The sequence below is a fragment of the Peromyscus leucopus genome, chromosome 7, assembly GCF_004664715.2.
Source record: "Peromyscus leucopus breed LL Stock chromosome 7, UCI_PerLeu_2.1, whole genome shotgun sequence".
Classification (NCBI taxonomy): Eukaryota; Metazoa; Chordata; class Mammalia; order Rodentia; family Cricetidae; genus Peromyscus; species Peromyscus leucopus.
Window position 1 is genome coordinate 82,997,743 of NC_051069.1, and position 20,012 is coordinate 83,017,754.

Sequence of the window (20,012 nt, forward strand, 5' to 3'; positions counted from 1 at the left end):
TGTGGAATATTATTTTAACCAGGTGAAGATGTCTTACATCTGTTTATGCTGCATTTGTTAATGAAGTAAAGATGTGTGTTTAATTATGAAAGATGTGTTACATTTGTTTCATCTTGTCTGCCAAAGGTACCTGATTGGTCTAAGAATAAGCTGAACAGCCAATAGCTAGGCAGGAAAGGGATAGACGGGGCTGGCGGGCGGAGAAAATAAGTAGGAGGAGAAATCTAGGCTCTAAAGAAGAGAAGGAGAAGGGAACGAGGAAGAAAGAGAGGGATATACCTGGGGCAAGAAACCAGGCAACTTCCAGCCAGACACGAGAAGCAGTAAAAGTAAGATATACAGAAGGAAAGAAAAGTAAAAGGTCCCAAGGCAAAAGATAGATAATGAGAAACAGGTTAATTTAAGTTAAAAGAGCTAGCCAGAAACGAGCCTAAGCTAGGCTGAGCATTTGTAACTAATAAGTCTCCATGTCATGATTTGGAACCTGGTTGGTGGCTCAAAAGAAAAAGCCTGGTACACACCATAACTAAGGCATGAGAGGAGGGGATGCCGGGGCAGGGAGTGTGCAAAAAGTCTATATGCCTACTGTTCAAGCCTTGTATAGATTAAAAATGCATTTAAAATAAAATGTACTGACTGAAAATATTTCACGGATAAAAGGTTTTACTTTTACTTCCTAAGCCTCCGTTGCCTTCCCCAAAGCCAGTTAACTCCTGAGGTAATGACAGCAAGCAAGTCTTTTAGAGCAACCACCTGAAAGAGATGCCAAAAGCAGCTCACCCAGAACACGGTTTCCTCTCAGTCACCTCACACTAGGTCAGATGCTCTTCTATCAAGAGTCCTGTCTAATTCTGCTACACTCGTACATCAATGCCTTGCTCAGCCATCATCAGAGACGCTTCCTCCTGCAGCAGGTGGGAACAAATGCAGAGACCCACAGTCAGACATTGCACAGAGAATGAGAGACCTTGGAACATGTGGGCCTACATGGGATGTCTCTATCAAATCCCTCCCCTCAGGGCTCAGGGAACCCTGCAGAAGAGGAGGTAGAAAGAGTGTAAGAGCCGGAGAGGATGGAAGACACCAAGAAAACAAGGTTCTCTAAATCAACAGGATTGCCTCACATATGAATGTGCAGACATGAGGCAGCATGCACAGGGCCTGCACAGGTCTGCACCAGATGGGGACCCAGAGCTGAAAGAAGGGAAACAAGCCCCCATCCCTAATCCAGAAGCTACTTACAAAAGAAAGTTTAGTTTTCTCCAAGGGAGTCTCACCGGGGAAACAAACCATTCTTAAGGGTAGGCTGCATGCCCAGCAGTAGATGGCCAACAGAAAATGAACTCAATAGCATCGTTAAAGGTTTGTTGTTTTGTAAGGTCATGTCAGGGCTTTAAATTTTTTTATTTTATTTACATATGTATAGTATATGTAAATTCATACATATATGCATATATTATATATATTCTCTCTTTTTAGCATACAGGTCCTTTGTGTATATTATAACTTTCAGGATAGTGTTTTCATGGGATTCCTGAGTATGTGAACGAGTGAGTCTCTGCATCTATCTCTGTTTCCTGTGCCTTTTATTGAGCTCTTTTCCTTCTATTTGTTTTGTTCTAATATGTATTAGTTTTTATTTTATCTTATTTTATTTTATTATTATCCCTTAGAAGCCTGTTTGTTTTCTAATAAGAGACAGACAGGGGGTGGATCTGGATGGCAGGTGAGGTGGGAAGGAACTGAGAGGAGCAGGCGAAGGGGAACAGAAACCTTCATCAGATTTTATGTGGGGGAAAAAAAAGCAAAAAAACAAAAACAAAACAAAACAAAAAACAAAAAATATTTTCAATAAAAAGACGAAAAATCAAACAAGAGTCTTGTCTAGCAGAGGGCAGCCTAGCACTGGAGACTAAACCAGATGTGGAAGAGAAAGCGAAACCTGCATGGTAGGATTCTGTTTATATACAGAATACAGAAAAGGCAAACTTGGGGGATGGGCAAACCTCGTGAGTGAGTTAGTGGTTGATGATGACTGCAAGAAAGAAGTTACCGAACAGTGATGACTAAGGGGTGTGTGGGGTTTAGGGAGAGGGAGCTAATGACACAGTTCTAGAATTACAGTGACCGTGGCACAAATCTGAACATTTTAAAATCTCTCAGGTGTACTCTAAGGTAGGCACAGTCGCTCATGCCTGTAAGTGGAGCTCCCTGCAGTGAGTTCAGGGCCAGTCTGTGTCGCACAGAGAATCTAAGGTAAGTCTAGGCTACGTAGCAAGACCTCGTTCCAGAAATACCAAGAAGAAGGACAAGACGTGATGGGGAGGGTGGAGAGGGTGGGGAGGGTGGTGGGAAGGGTGGGGAGGGTGTAGAGAAGGAGACATGAGAGGAAGAGTAGCAAACAAACATGTTCTAAAGTCACTTCAACTTTAGACCACAAAATCGTACTTCAATAAGATTGTTTACAGAAGGGAAGGCGGGACAAGCCAAGCAAAAATGTGACCAAATAATCAAATGATTGCAGGGAAAGAGAGGACTAGCAGAAAGAATCAAAAGGAGAAATGGAGGAGGTCTCCTGGCTGACCTCTAACATCTAAGGAGTGACTATATGGTCGTGGCTTCACGGTTCCAAAATTTTGCTTCATATTTTTAAGGAACTACAACAAATAAGAATCAAGAAGCCAACAGATGTAGCCTCAGTTCCACTCTGAACTGTTTTTGGTTTAGAAGACTCCATCAAAACCAAAGGAAGAGAGAGATGATGTACAAGCATCTGGGTTCCTGTGCAGGTCAGTGGGACGGTACAATTGTTCGCCACCAACCTCTTCACTATGAATGGACTACTGTTCCCTGAGTCAGAAGTCACTAATGTTTGGATCTTTCCTGGTGTTTCAAATGTCCATATAGGTTCAAACAGGATCTTCCAAGAACTTTCTACCCCAATTATATTACTTTGGTTCACATATATATACTCTGCTTCATCATTCTAAAATTTGCTCCTATTGTAAAAGGAAAACAGCCATTGAAAAGCATCACATTGGTATAAGGACTGGTTCCTAAAAGTATGCCCATCACTTTGATTACATTAAAAGCACCCGAAGTTCCCATCAAATGTACAGTTGCCAAACAGCTGAATCGTGACATTGGGCTTGAGGTGTAGGGTTACCCATTAGCATTGAACTCTGTGGGAATAGGCTATCTTCTTTTGGGCATCCCAGAAAATCACTATGACACATCATAATGTCCTGCTATAAAAGGAACTATGTAAAAGACCTCTGTCACCTTTGCCCTGGGAGAAATTGTCCAGAGCAAATCCCACCCTTTTGCAACTACCACCACCACCCAGGGCTTAAAAACACAGTAAATTCTCTACTTGATCATCTTTTCCTGTTTAATTCTGCTATTGGTGAGGTCAGAACTATTTCTCTTTAACTCCAATTACTTCAAAAGTTATTCTAATGTGCTTTCTATATACCATCCCAGTTCATACACTCTTTACAAAGGAGTTTAAATAAGTTGATAAGCAAGGTCTTTCATAATTTAAAACTTTGCTATCATGGAGATGGGAAACCAGAGCTCAGTATTCTGTTGTTTCTCCCCTCCTTGTTTGCAGAGGAAAAGCTCATAGATGTTAGACCGCATTTTGTTACCAAGAATATTAACTACGATATTGTCAAGTTATATTTGCAATACCTCTAAAGTTTTAGGAGCAACTGAAACCTAAAAGATATGTATCAAAGGTATTTTGAGAATGAAACAAAATGGATCAGAATCATGTCCTTAAATTGTTCATCCAGGTCTTTTTGTATCACATCACACTCACACCACTCACCTCTTGGCTTACCTCTAGAAACCATGTAAAGAGGTCATTGCTTCTCATACCCAGTATATTCCTGATGGTGGCCTGGGGGGTGTGCTGGACATGACCCAACATTTAAGCACTAGAAAAAAACCCAGTTCTCCACCTAACACACTTCATGGGTCAGCTCATAAAAGTAGTTCAGAGCAGAGAGGCCAAACAATGTCTGAGTGTTAAGACGCTGTCCAATCTACTGGCCTTTGTCTCTCTGCCCACTGGGTTAGCCTGACCGTCTTCCATGCTGTGTGAAAATTTCCTGCTTCTCCTGTCCTTTCATGGGATCATCTCTTAGAAATATGAGAATCCTCATATTTCTGTGGAGAATCTCAGTGTGACACAAACGTTTTCAAAGAGAAGATAGTTATTTGAAGTACATTTATTGATGGGATTTTTCAACATAAGGAACATAAAAGGCTTATTGTGAGAGCCCAGGCATTAGACAGGATCTCTTCTACTTTGGGATTCCCAGAAAGCAAAGTGTAAGAGAAATCACACAGCCTTGAAGCAATTTATTTATATCATGGATCAATTAGTAATATGTAAATGTCCTAAAATTGGTTATGACTGTGTATTGTAATGATCTCTTTTTTAATTGTGACTCACAAACTGACTAATGAAGTTCTAAAATACCCCCAACAGACTTCTCCTTAGTCTAGTCTGTTCTCAGTCAGGCTCATTTGCTCAACACCCCACCCCCTACACACACACACACACACACACACACACACACACACACACATATGTACAAAGACTCCTTTTCACCGACTAAGTCACTAGAAGCTGGAGGAGGGTGAAGATCAAAGTTTCTTTATTTCTACATTACAACTTTTCTTAAATGATTAAACACAGCCTAAAAAGACTCTTACTTTTTAGGAATCCCATTTTCTTTTTTAAGCAATAGTCTACTTGACTCATTGGGGAAAGGTGGTGAGGAGGACAAGGACTTGCTTACTGTCTTACCAATGTTACAGGAAGCCTACCAGAGAAGATCACACAGAAAAGGTCTATAGCCAATTGAAAGTCTTCATTTCAGCTGTCTGGGGCTACACTTGGGTATTTAAGATCCATCTATAGCAATGGTTTAAGGTAAGGCATTTTTAAAGGCAAAAAACATATCCTGGTATCCCACTCCATAGCTGCAGGGAAAGATTTTGCACAAGCAGGCAGGTTAACAGAAGCTAAGTTAGTTGGGGCATCTTGACCTCAAGTTCCTAGACTAGAGTTGGACAATTTTCTACATTATTCTCCATCATCAAGGAGCTCAAATTCTAGTTAAGTCTAAAATGGCCTCAGCAGGAATCCAAGATGGAGTAACCTCTGCGTCGTCTTGCCCTAGCACAAGGGGAAAACTACGAGGTCGAAGTGAGAATCAAGTGTAACAGCAGCTGCTCAGCTACTTCGACTCAGTCGTGATTCTGGAATGTAAGCAGCCATCTTCAAGGCCAGCCTGACAGGTTTTAGCATGTTCCCTTGGCTGACAATGGTTTCAGATGGAATAGCAGTTTATATTCTTGAGCTGTGTGAGAAATACTGGAAATGCAATCCTAAACTCAGCACCTCAGTTTCTTTGTCTTCTTGTCTAGTTTTTACATTTACAGTGATAATTGGAAATCACAGATCTGACTTGCTTAGAATTGTGCCTGGCACACATAGAAAGTTATTACCATTATCGCTAACGGTAAAAAGAAAAGTTTCTTTTCTACTGTGATAACTAGAAATATCAGGTTATTTTAAGCAAAATTAGGACAATTAAAATAGAATAACAGAAAATTACTTTCCACACCAACATAAATGCAGCATAATTTTTCTTGAAATTGCCTAGAAATCCTCCATTTCAGAATATTTCTATTATGACTGTCACAGAAATTATGTACTGACAATATAGAATATTGACACTGGCTTTTCTATCATGGTGCTCAAATAATGCTATTTTGATTGTCACCTTTAGTGGAAGCAAATGCAGGTGCCAATGACCTGATCCATAATCTTTTCATTAAGTGGAACTACATTTTGGTGTCTTTTACTTTAGCACACTTTGAGATGAAGAAGCACTTTTGTCATTAGTCCTGAGCAAGCTTTGATGTTGCGGCTGCTCCTTCTTCCCCCGAAGCCTTTGAGATGGGAAGTAGAGAGCTGTAAGTCGCCACACTTTACAATCTAGCAAGGTTACACAGTGACAATGACATGTAAAAAAAAATGCCCTATAACCATGAAGGAAATTATTTCATAGTCTCTTGAGACTAAACAACAAAAGACTCACAAAATATGGTATGTAGTGTCACCTTCTCCCTCCTTGTTCATCTAGAATTCAGATAACAAACTATTCACAATGCACAGTATAATACTCTGATTTGATTTGGATATATTTCTAGAAATTGATGTGTCTAAAATCAAAAGAATCTAACAGAAGTTATGAATGTTAATTAGTATTGAGATTTATGGTAATCAGCTTGTACTGCCATAATAAATGCCATAGCCTGAGTGGTTTAAATGAGGCAAGTTAATTTTTTCGAAGCTCTGGGGGATTGGAAGTATACGATTAAGGTGACAACCAGTTTAGTTTCTGGTGAGGGTGTTTTCCCCTGACTTACCTTCTTGCTCTGTCTTTTAAAAAAAATTTTATTGCCATGTAGACTAATTGTATAAAATAATAAGTTTTCTTGTGCAGTTTTTATACGTGTGTATAATTGTGCTCACCTTTCAAAATCCTCCCCTGGTCCTTCCTCCCACGGGTCCCCTTCTCCTTCTTGCTATGTCTTGTTATAAGGCCACTAATCCCATAGGAGTAAGGCCTCACACTCACAAGCTCATTAACTGTGATCACCTTTTAAAAGCATTATTTCCAAAAGCAGTCATGTTGTAGTTTAGGATTTTGATGCATGAATTTGGAGATGTTAAGAATTGCACCTATAGCAGCTCTATCTTTGTTAACTTATAAAACATATTTTTATCAAAAATGAAAAGTAGGAAGACAGACCAGACAAAAACCTGGACAAAAGGAGGGATTTTTTTCAGAATGTGAAACATAAATATTAGTATCATAGTGTTTTAATCCCAGAAAAATGAGTTGCCCTTATTTGTGCACTCATTTTCTTGGTGCTGTGAAAACTATTAAATATGAAGCATCTCCCAGCAAGCTGTCCTGCACAGAGGTGTGAACTGGCATCTTTGTCACAAGTTCCCACGGATTTCTTCGCTGACTGGCATTGTTATAGCAACCGGAGTGCCAGAGGAAGTTGTCATGGCCATGATAATCATGAAACATCACTATGGCAACAGAAACCTCTGGAAAGTTTATAAAAAAAAAAGAAAGAAAGAAAAAGAAAAAGAAAGAAAGAAAATCTTAGACTGTCAGTTAGAATCAAAGATGTTTACCAGGGGGGAAAATGTGGGGGCTGAAATGAACATGAGGTTGGAACAAGGACCAGAGCACAGAGCACAGAAGAATGATTATATAGAAGCTGAACAAGCAAAGGAGAAAGGAAACAATAGCAAAAAACAGAGGGTGAAGACGTGGCTTGCACAGGAAAGAGGCAGGTAGAAAGGAGCACATGAGCCCCAGCAGTGGGAATACTCCCAGGAGTATCGCGCATGCTCCGCATACATTGCAGCACCCTGTGGGTAGACAACACAAGACTGGATGCCAAAGTCTGTACTAGAACTGCCCAGGTGCTGATTTTCATACTGCAGGAATATTTCGAATGAACCACAAGTTAGTGAGACAGCCTAAATCAATTTGTGGAGTGCTTTTGGCATGCCATCCTGCTGACTAGGAATTCTTATAATATCTGGTGTTCACAGGCACCACATTTGAATGTGGCTCTTCTTTATTGGACATTGGGATTGCTTCAGACAAAGGCATAGTGCCATTTGCTCCATTATAAATATATATTTCCTTCATTACAGAAGCTTAATGGACTTTTTTTCATGAGAGAATTAAAGTAATTCTTTAATACTCTTAAAGAGTAAGTGGCAATGTCACTTGGAATAAAACATTTTCACTTTATATTTTCCATGTTTTATTATCAGTCAGGATTGAAGTTTTTATGGTCCAATATCAACTTTTAGTGAAGGGAATATATATATATATATATATATATATATATATATATATATATATATAATCAAAAGGTGCCATTAAGATGTTCAGTGTTTTTTTTTCTAGAATTAAATTATTTTTCAGACATGAAAGAATAAAGAAAGAATGAAAACAGAAACAGAAAAGGACATACATAAGGGTTGCAATCAGAAAGAAACAGAGCAAGAGGAAAATAACAAAAGCTTGAGATGACAGTACAGAAATCAAAGGGGCGTCTGGGTACTTGCCAAAGTGTGGTCCCAAGAATTTTAACAGGACTTTTGTAAATGATGTCTATTTTGCCTGGGCACTGCATTTTAGTTGTCATTTGCTAACACGCTAAGAGAGGACCTAGTACTTACTGCAAAGCAGAAGATGACTTTGAACTTTGACCTTTAGGGCTGAATAAATCAACCAATTGATGGTAAGGATAAACTTCTACAGGAAGGCATGGGCTTTGCCCAGAGGCCCTGCCCACCTGTTATCATTAGAATTACAGGTCATCCATCCACCTTCAGGATCCCTCCTATAAGTATGGACATCAACAGTTACAACTCCTCTTTTTTCAAGTTCATAAACAAAAAGCAATGCAAAAGTTCTCACTGCATAATCTTCACTTCAAACAAGTCAAGGACTCTGTTGAATAGTGCACCAATGTTCTAGCTTCTGTTTCACTGCACACACACACACACACACTTAGTTGGCATGGTGGTGGTTTGAATAAGAATGGCCTCCATAGGATCATATATTTGAATATTTGGTTCCCAGGGGGTGGATCTGTTTGGGAGGATTATAAGGTGTGTCATTGTTAGAGGAGGTGTGTCATTGGGGATGTTGAGGTTTTAGAGACTCCTGCCAGTCCCAGATTGCACTCTCTGCCTCTTGTGAATCAAGACAGTAGCTCTTAGTTGTCCCTTTGCTCCACTGCCATAGACTCTAACCCTCTGACACCTTAAGCCAAATTAAATGCTTTCTTTTGAAAGTTGCCTTTGCCATGGTGTTTTCTCACAGCAATAGCAAAGTAGTTAAGACAGTGGGAAAACACATATGAAAGTCTCTGAGAGAAGCTGGGCATGGTGGTACATGCCAGTAATCTCAACATGTGGACAGTAGAGGCAGGCGGATCGGGAGTTCAAGGTCACCTACACAGCAATTCTGAGACCCTCTTGGGCTACATAAGATACTGTCTCAAGACAGTATTAATTAAAACAAGAATTAATAAGATAGCCAGGCATATTGCTTCATGTCTACTGTCCTAGCACTTGTTAGGTGGAGGCAAGAGGATCTAGCGTTCCAGGTTTGCTTAGTATTTATAGTAAGACTCTGTCTCAAAATAATAATAGTAATAATAATAATTATGAAATACATATTGCCCTGTCAAAATATCCAATGTCCTAGGTAAACAAGAGAAGAAACAAAAGAAGTTAAAGACACATGTGTTTAGAAGTCAAGTCAGGGATTCTACTCAATGTATACAGATAGAAATGTGTGGATTCTAAGTGTTTTACTTGATGAATAGCACATAGTGAACAAACGTGTTTATCATCCTGATCATGATTGTGATGTTGCATTTTATCTTTTCTGTGGCTTTCTAATTCTATAAGAAAAGAATGTTGGCATATTTTGCATGGACATCTATTTCCATATCACTGTGGATAAGTAAGATGGAGAGGCTGCAGATGTCAGGCATGCTTTGTACCATGTGCGGAGAGAGACCCCTGCTGGAATATTTCTTTTTCAATGTAATTGAGGACGTCTAAATCAACCCTGAGAAACTGTATGATAAAAGGGAGAGCCATGACTCTGCAGATTTTAAGATTAAATTTGAACATTGTTGTCCAAATATAGAAAATATTTAACTTCTAACACACATACACACACACACACACACACACACACACACACACACACATGTTTAACAGGACAGAATTTAGAGGTTTTGTTTTTTATTTCCTTTCAATCTCCAAGCTTGAGAAACAAAAGGATCTGACTTTGACTACCCAATCTGAGATTCTATTCCTCTGCTCGCCATGAGTTAATCCCTTCAGTTCTGGAAGCCTCAGCCACAAGACATGTCTGCTCCTCTGCATTTCTTAGGCACTGCTAAAGAACAGCTTGGAGGTGTTGTCCCTGGTCATGACCCTGGAGGTGGCTATTGACTCCACCATGGATTAGTATCACTCCTTTTTTCGTGCTGAGATTTAATGGCTTCTAGAGGTCTGTCCTCTGCACCTGTTATTACTAGGATTCTGAGTGATGTTGCTGGGGTCTGTGAGTACAGATCATGAAAACTGAGTTTCCAGGCAGGCCCTGTAATAAAGAGTGGCTCGCCAAGACAGTGAGCCAGCAGACTCTGTCACTGGAGTGACAGCTGTAAGGCATGTTACCCAGCATGCAGTGGAAAACAGAAGTAAGAGCGACGCCGGCTTTAGCTCTTAGCTCTGGTGAAGTGGTCACCAAGAGTTTCTTAGGTAGAAGATAGGCACACTGAGATATGTACACAGCACAGTGAAATGTAAACTCATTTATCTCCATTCCTACCCCTTTTTTTCTGTTTCCTAAGTAAAACACTACAAAAATGTCCTCTTTCCCCTCACTCAGAATGCTACATGTTCCCATACCTTATACCTTCACTTGGACCACACTTAAACCACTACATTCTACTGATGACTAAATCTGTTTTTAATATACTAATGATTCCTTCATTTCCCTGTTTGTATTTTACATATGTGTGTGTATGTATGTATGTATGTATAGTGTGTGATATTTTGATGCATCCAATTCAACCTATAATGATAAGGTCAGTATAATTACATTTCTATCACTTTGAACATTCATTACTTCTTTGGGTTGGAAACACTCAAATTCATCTTTTCTAGCTATTTTAAATTTTGTACTGTGCACTATCTTCACACTACTATGCAATATGACACTAGAATTCTTTCTCCTTTCCATGCTCTGGTACTCACTATCCCCTCTCTCTCCATCCCTCACCTTGTCCTCACTTCTTTAACACACTCTCTGTCCTTCCTTTCCAACTTCTGGAATATGCTGGTGCTGCTCAGTGATGGCTACCATAACTTCCAACTGAACAACTGCACTTATCGAAGAATTAGTATATTCAGCATTAAGATATTCCATGTCTGCTGTTGGTGCATCTGAAGCTGAAATTCCAAAAACAGCATGAAGGCCATTCCTCATATTCTAAATACTTCTTGGGTTTCTAGTTCCCTCTATTGGCAGACACTTCTTTACATCCTGTTTCTCTGATCTTCACAGCTCCTCGAGGTGGTTTCTATATTCCAACAATACCCATTGACTGTTACCATGACAACAGTTGTAAACCACCCCCATCCCTGCTTTTTTTTGGCTTTCTAATCCTGCCCCTCCAACCCCAGGTGAAAAGGACCATGCACTTCTTCACATTATGACTCTACCTGGCACATACTTTTATGATCATCTTTTCATAACATTTTAGACCTGGTTGTTTGCCTTCTGCCTACTCCAGGCTGAAAAGCCTGTGTTAACCTTCCTCTAAGTATTATTCATAGTGTGGTTAGCCTGGGACTTAAGTTCCATAAATTGCACCTTAAAGAGTTGCTAAATTTGTAGTCAGGGGCCTTAAAATGGAACCCTAATGCCTCAGAAAAAGTACTTGGCCATGCAGATAACCTGCTGTTTGGGGCAGCAGACAGATTGAATGTATTTGACAAAAACTGTATAGTGCACCAAATGCTTTGCAAAGGTAAAGAGCAATTCAGTCCTATCATGTCAAAGTTGGGCTCCACACAACCAAACTGAGCAGAGCCCCTGTAGGCAATAGGTTATCTCCACTTCAGTCAGAGTGGTGATTTTTCAGAGATTACCACAGCATCCAAGGGGTACAGGGTGGAGGCAGATTAGGATAAGGAATTAGAAACTTGACTTAATAAACTGAGTTTTTAAAGACAAACCTTTTACTCTGATATGCCAGAAAAGTTGCTACAGTAAATGCGTGGTGTTCATAATGGCAATTTTCCCTTACATGTCATAAAATCTATATGACTTTACTGAACTTCTGAGTCAGGAAGAGACAAGATACCATTACATTAGCATCCCATGGGAAATCCCAGTGTTTGAATGAGAAGCTGCTAATGAGGACAAGAGAGGGCTAACCATAGGGAGCATTATCGTTTCTGTTTGCCCCCCATAAACTGTCTCCCAACAATTATACAACATGTACATTTTCATCAGACTAAGCTGGAAAATGGGGGACTACATCTGGAGTCCAAGATAGCAAGTTACAGAAAATTCCCCTTTGAGGCCAGCTGAAGACTTCGCCCAGACAAAGCATTAAGAAGAAAAGTCTGGAAGCCCCGACATCTTGTTGTTCTGTGGAATCAAGTCCCTGCTGACTGACTTAGTGTCCCTCCACTCTGAAAGATATAGGATGCCCAGTGTTCATTCTCCAGTTGTACCCGAAAACAGCTGCTGCTACTCTGAAGGCAACAAAGAACTGGGATGTTAATTACAGGAGACTGGGGTGAGAACTGACTGTTGGCCTGTGGACAGAAATACAAAGGGGAACTGAACTCTGTCTGGGATTGGAAGGATAGGAGGGTGAGTCAGGCTGCAACATCTGGCTCAATGGGATGAACAGGAAAAGGAAGACTGTCAGAAGCAAATGCTAACACAGAGATTGGCAGGGTTAGGAGATGGAAGAGGACAGAACACGGGAGGCATGCTGCACAGAGGGTGGCCGCCCCATGTGGAGGAATGCATGGGTGGAATGGGACTCTAGGGGTCAAGCAAGTTCACTCGTCACCTTGTATTCAGAGTCCAAACACTTCCTGTCCAGGGTTAATTCTATAGAAGAGACTCCGCCTCTTCCCACAGCATCACAAGGGAGACAGATGTTGCTTTTCCCAGTTCCCTGGCAGTAAGGACATGGCATGGAGCCCAGGATCAGCCAGCTGCTCCAGCTCAGAAGTTTAAGATTTAAGGGTGTAATGCTAACTTAGCACAGGTTTCCCAGGACACGGAGACTAGGAGAAAGAGACTTAGATGCCATGTTTCGATGGGGAGAGTATTATCCCGAGGAAACACATCGGGAGGAACAGCGGAAGTGAGACAGAGCAGGAAGGAAAGGATGAAGTGATATGTTTCTGAGCTGGCCACAGCGCCTCAAGAAGACAGTGAGTGGTTCAGCTGTGTGAGCTCCATCAACAGCAGGTGCAGGAAATGTGGTCAGGGCAGCTTGTGGGCAGGCTCCACACTGGTGTGTGCAGGCTAGATTAGCCTGGAGCTTCTTGGGCTCAGGTCACAATGGCAAGATACTGGCTATATTGTTACTTTTCTTATTGCTGGGGCAAAGTGCCTGACAAGGAACAACTTAAGGAAGGGTTGTGTGACACTATTTCCCCGGGAGATATGAAGAAACGTCTACTTACCCCAGATAGGGAACAGACAACAGACCAAAGTTAGGATACCACCAAAGTCCAACTTGGTGGACCAACGAGCTTTATTGGGGTAACTTACAGGAGTAGAAATAATTCAAAGACAGTTGCATCACCCAGAACTCACCACAGCTCATGAAATCTGGGAACCTGGAGCTCAGTGCACAACCGGCAGGCAGCTCGACAGGCTGGAGCGTCTCCTTTCCATACAGCTCAGTTAGGTTGAGCCTCTTTGGGCAGCTCTGCTAGTCTCTGATTCTTCCAGGCTGCTCAGCTTGCTCTGAAAATGGAAGACAGCCCAGCCTCTCTGAGTGTATCCCTTCACATTTCTTACTGTGCATAAATGCTTGGGGAGGGAGAGTCCTAGTCTGGTTTGTTTTAGAATCCTCTGAGTTATTTGCTTCTGGACTTAGAGAGCTTCTCGGTCTGATGGGATGTTTTACTTCCTGTAGGTGTAATTTTCTGTCCCACCAGCCACCTCCCAAATAACCACAGAGACTTATTATTAGCACTGATAACTTAAATTAACCCATTTCTATTCATTTACTTGTGCCCCGTGGCTCATGGCTTGTTTCCTCATCCTGTGCATGTCCTGCTTCCTCTGCCTCTGGCTGGCAGCTCCGCCCCTCTTCATCCCAGAGAGCTCTCTCCCTCTCCACAAGTCCCACCTAACCTCCTCCTGCCTAGCCCATTGGCCACTTGGCTCTTTATTACATCAATGAGAGCAGCTTATATTCACAGTATCCAGAAAGATTATTCTACAACAACCTCCCCTCACAAACATCCTGTTGTTCCACCCCCCTTTTAACAAGCCATGTCCTCATGAGCTTTCCCATTAGAATAATGAGCTTCTGATTAAGATGGAAGGTTTCAGTCTTAGGGTAAAATCCTAAGACTGCACCACAGAGCTTACATTTCGAGGCTATACCATCTATCAGGGGTGAGGGGCAGGGAGGAGATGAATGGTGGCAGAGGCAGGAGACTGCTGGCCACACTGTATTCGCAGTCATAAAGAACAAAGGGAGCAAGAAGTGTCCACCTCCACCCGACCCCCTACTAGAAACCCTCAAGAGCAGTCCCCAGTGGTAGCTCAATTCCTTCAGCAAGGCTTCAGTTCGCACAACCTTCTCAACTAGTGCTACCAGCGTGTTGATCAAATGTTCTCACAAGAGCTTCCAGTAGACATTACTTTTAATCTACACTACTAACCATGCAAAGCCCAACCACATTCCAGTGAGCTCAATAAATAGGTAAATTTACATAGTTACGTAGGAGATTAATAAAATAGGTGAGGTGATGAGGTTTACAGCATCATTTCACTCACCAAAAGACAAGCAGAACCATCCATAGGGCTGTGTCTAGGGAGCCACCTTGCAAGTGGCCCAGATCTGAAAGCATAGGACTCCACAGTTTTGGGGTGCTGTGGAAACTGGGTCTCGGACCAGTAAGTAGTAAAAGAAACCCAGAGAACTACTTAAGGACAGATCTTAGTGTTCAGGTTGGCTCTGCTAGCAGTGATAGTAAAATAATTGCCCCCTTAGATAGGGAAACAATGAGCAATTGTTTTGTTTTTACTTTTTCTCTTTTTTAAACTGTTAGCGGATGGTGTAAGCCACTGGATTTTCTTTCAGTAAGAAAGTCTTAAATTACTAGGGAGGAATTTTCTTGCCTGCACTTGACACTCCCGATGTCTATCATGATCCATTATTGGTTGCTTTACAAAATGCAGTATTCTTCATTTGCTCCAGATGAAGGAGTGTGCAAACACACAGATATACAAAGGCACTTGAGATAAACAAAAAAAAAATATTTTTGTGATTCCAGAAGCTATCAGGGAGAAAAAGTATTTATTAGAGTGGACTGCAGGCTGTGGTCCTGCTAGTTCAACAATGGCTGTCTAACTGGTAAATCCAAGAATCCAGTAGTTCAGTCCATGAGGCTGGATGTCTTAGCTGGTCTTCAATATACACTGGAATCCTGAAGGAGTAGGCTCTATGCTGGTGAAGGAATGGACTTGCCAGACAAAGTGAAGGCAAGTAGGCAAAAAGAGCAAGCTTCCTTTTTCCATGTCATTCATTTAGGCTGCCAGCAGAAGGTGTGGCCCAGATTAAAAGTATGTCTTCCCACCTTAATGATGTGAGTTAAAAGTGAGTCTGCTCATTTCAAAAGGTTTTAATTAAGAAAAAAAAATCCTTCACAGATGTATCCAGTGGCTTGGGTTTTAGTTAATTCCAGATGTAGACAAGTTGGTAACCAAGAATAGCCAGCACATACATCCTATTAAATTTTTAAAATACCATATCATAGAGTGGAAGACAAGAACTGGGTGGTGTTTGCTGGAGGTCAGTGTGTATGCCATGTGTTTCTTGTTCTTTTGCTTTAAACTTACAAACCATGTATGATGAGAGGCACTGCAGAAACTTGCAACATGACCAAGGCAATAACTCCCAGAAGTTTCTTGGAAATCTTAATATCTGATTTTGTAGTATCCTCCCTCTCTGTCTCCATCTCTGTCTCTCTCTCTTGTATCTTTATGTATCTTATTCTGTTATCTATGAATTCCTTCTTGTATTTAATGCAGCATTTCACGTATAGTGAGAAATGATGTTCGAAAATGTTCAGCAAATATAGTTGGTGTCATGCCATTTGTTACCAAAGAAAAAAGCCTTGCAGCCTAATTAAGCAGCTACTTTGTATTCACTCTGCACACTGTAGCAATGGATTTTCATTTTCTTCTGGACCTTTACAGCATAGCAATCTTGATGTCTCATCAAGCTTGTTAAAAGAAGAAATTACCTGTCTGCATAGTCTGTGCATGTATAAGTCTTTTGTTTTGGAAAATGACAGTGACTGTGATTACTATCTGCAAATCACTCAAGTGACGGCATATAATTAACCGTCATTTCTACACTGTACCCACAAAGGTTCCCACCTGAGTTTAACCGCTTGTTACCATTTGTCTGTGGTTTGCTCTTCTCCTCATCATTTGTAACCTGCCATTTAGAAAGCTTTGTTCAGGCTGTGGTTTTTTGCACCAGCCGGGGACCTCATGTCTTGACAGCTCTTAGTGGTGCACACTCACACACGTATCGAGTCTTACTATAATCCAGGCACTGTGGGACTTAGGCGCCAACTGGGAACCAGCCAATTAGAATTACCCTGGTTCTTCACATGCACTCTCAGGGTTTGTGTTGCATGAAAATCTGCAAGACTGTAACAAAGACCCAACATTCCTAAAGACCCAGGAAGATTATTTCTCTTATCACATGGTCCAGAATGGACAGAACTTCTCTGCTCTACATGGCCATTCAGGGACCCAGCTTCTCTCCTCCTGGCTTGCACTGTGTCCTGGCTCCTGGCCCTCACTCTGTTACTAGCTTCAATTCATGGAGGTGGGGGAAGCAAGGAGGAGGTTGAAGGGCAGTTTCTTAAGCTCCAGGCCTGAACGTCAGTCCACAATTCACTGGTTGCACCCAGATGCCAGCAGACTTAAGAAATGGCATTTCCTAACTACAAATGTCCATGCACAACCCTCATTTTTAGGGAGGAGGGAGGAGTGGATATCACTTAAAAACAAAACAGTAACAACAACAACAACAAAAACATTGTAGTTAGGATTTTGTTGCTGAGATAAAGCATTGATCCAAACCCACATGGGGAGGAAAGTGTTTATTTCAGTTAATAGTTTATGGTCCATCACCAAGGGAAGCCGAGGCAGGAATGTGGAGGCAGGAACTGAAGCACAGTTCTTACTGGCTTGCTCTCAGGATCACAGTCAGTTATCTTTTTTGTACAGCCTAGGCCTACCTGCCTAAGTATGGTACTGCTCACAGTGAGTTGAGCATTCTCTCATCAATCATCAATCAATAAAATGCTCCATAGATATGCCCACAGGTCAATCTGATACAGGCAATTTCTGAACTGAGGGTCCCCTTTCCAGGTATATCAAGTTGAAAGCTAAGATTAGCTATTGCAACAACTAAGGGTTTGCCTCGGCTCTCCTGCATGTCCACCTCTTAGGTTTCATACTGTGGTGGTTTGAGTGTGGTTGGTCCCCATAAACCCATAGAGAGTGGCAGTTTAGCATAGCTTTGATGAAGTAGGTATTGCTTTACTGAAGGAAGTATGTCACCATGGGAGTGGGCTTTGAGGTCTCCTATGCTCAAGCTCAGTGTGACACTCAGACCACTTCCTGTTGCCTGTGAGTCAAGATGTAAAAACTCTCAGCTCCTTCTCTAGCACCATGTCTGCCTGCTTGCTGCCTTGATTCCCTCGATGATGACAGTGGACTGAACCTCTGAACTGTAAGCAAGCCACCACAATGAAATGTTTTCCTTTATAACAGTTTCCATGGCCATGGTATCTCTTCACAGCAACAGAAACCGTAACGAAGACACATACATTATTAGTTGACTCATTATTTCAGAGAGTTTGGTCTGTGCTTGCTTGGCCTCATGCACTTGGAGAGAATGTTATGGTGCAGGAGTATGTGGCAGGGGAGAGCTCTTCACTACCTGGCTCTCCAGGAGGCAGAGAGCGAAACAGCAAGTGGTCAGGAATAATGTACTTGCTCTGAATAACTTACACCCTTCAACCAGACTCACCTCCTAAAGTTCCCAGAGTCTCTCAAAATAGTACCACCAACTGAGGACCAAGTATTCAAAACTTGAGTCTCTGGAGGTTACTTCATATTTAATCCATAACAAAAGTCATGAGATGATAAGAACTTGAACCCACTGGTGGCATGTTGACCTCACTCAGTCTCTTTGTTACCATATTTGATCAGGTGATAAAGCATATTGCAGAAGGCCCAGAACTTGTCTTGACTGATACTCCTGGGGAGATTGATGCAATTACCTGAGACAGGTATTACTCAGTTACTGTCATTCTCAGTGACAAGATGCTGGGCTTGAGTCCTGCTTCATCCTGGTATGCTGGGACTATTGCACCCTAGCCCAGTCTGGGAAGGAGTTGGGGAGCATGGCCAGGACCAAATGAAAGAACACACCCAGGAGGCTGTGTTGGTGGACATCGGTTTTATTTGAAGGGGACAGGAGACAGTTATACTCTAGGAAGAATGGCTGGTTGGATCCAGTGGTATGTCACTGACTGGGGCAAGAACATCAAGGGTGCTTCATTTGCATATATGGGAGCAGCCGAGGCCAGGGGAAGGAAACTTACAAGGCCATATAGAAAAGAAAGGAAGTCCAGCTGGGAATGTTTCAGCATCAGCTAAGCAGCAACCAGTCCCTGGAACCTTGGAGACATAGGAGTGTACACACACTGGGACTGTCTCAGAGAAACAAAACAAACAGAAGAACAGTTTTCCTCAGAAGTGCAGAGTTTCTCTTTTGAAGGAAATGTAATGGTTCAGTGATGTCATGGACAGAGAACTCAAAACTATCAGGGCAGAGGCCAGTCTCCTTTCTGCTGTGCTTATCAAGGAAGGATCCACCCCCTGTCCTTGGAAGCTGATCTCCTTCAAACCTGAAATGTCAAGTTTTATCACTGCAACTGGAATACGTTTGGCTTCTGATGAAAGACAGAGCTACTTACATGGCGTCCTCAACTCTCTTTGTTTAGAATGTGTATATGGCTTTTACTACCCAGCACAGTATTCTACACTAGGAATTGCCCTTACTGTAGCAGAAAGAGAGAAGGATACATTATCTTTCCTGTTGTGCCTAGGGACCATGAACACACATAGTCTATGGTTAGAAAATGAGCCTCACATTGGGCAGCTCATTATAAGGAGCCAGATTTGTTGAAAATCATAAGCAAAACTAAGGATTTTGAGTAAGAATCTGTTTAAATGGTATCTCAGATAAAGAGTTTTAATTTAAAAAGTAATCAAATGTGTAAATGTAACTACTCGCTAGGGGTTGATATTGATTTACATTTATAATTACAAAATAAATTGGCTAAAAAAAATAACAGCTTTTGCTGTTATAAAAGCAATATTGGATACAAGGTTTTTGTAGAGTAGACATTTCCAAGCCAGCCGATAGGCAGCCTCTACCCACAGTGCTCCCAAGTTCTGTCTTATTTCGTTAAAATGAAGAAGCCATCTATCTATGTCTCCTATATTGACCCCACACTGCTAAGGAGTTAATATTGTCACCTTGATTTTATACACAGAGAACCAGAGGCTCATAGCAGTTCTACTATTCACTGGAGGCTATAGACTATACCATTCTGCCTCCAGGTTCTCTCATGCTTGAATGGCCAGAACTTCCTCCTGGAGCCACCCTTAGGCCAACTCCTGAATGGGTGAAATCAGTATCACCTAATTCCCAGGCCTGGGGCAGATGTGCATGTGTGTGCGCGTGCGCGCGCACACACACACACACACACACACACACACACAACTACAATTCCAGCAAAAGCCCTCCTTTTCTGGTTAAGGGCCATCTCTTTTACATTGTTGCCCTCCCTCCAGTCCTTCTGGTAGATGGTAGGGAAGTATCTCTAATGAGCAAGAGTATCTCCACTTGAACAGGAATGTCTCCTTGTAGCCCTGCTCTCACCAACCCCCAACTCTCACTCTTGATTCAGACCTTGGACCTGGCAAGGATTATCACTCCCAACTAGAAATATGTACTTAGTGTCTTCTGAGCTTCCAGCACTGTGTTTGGTTATT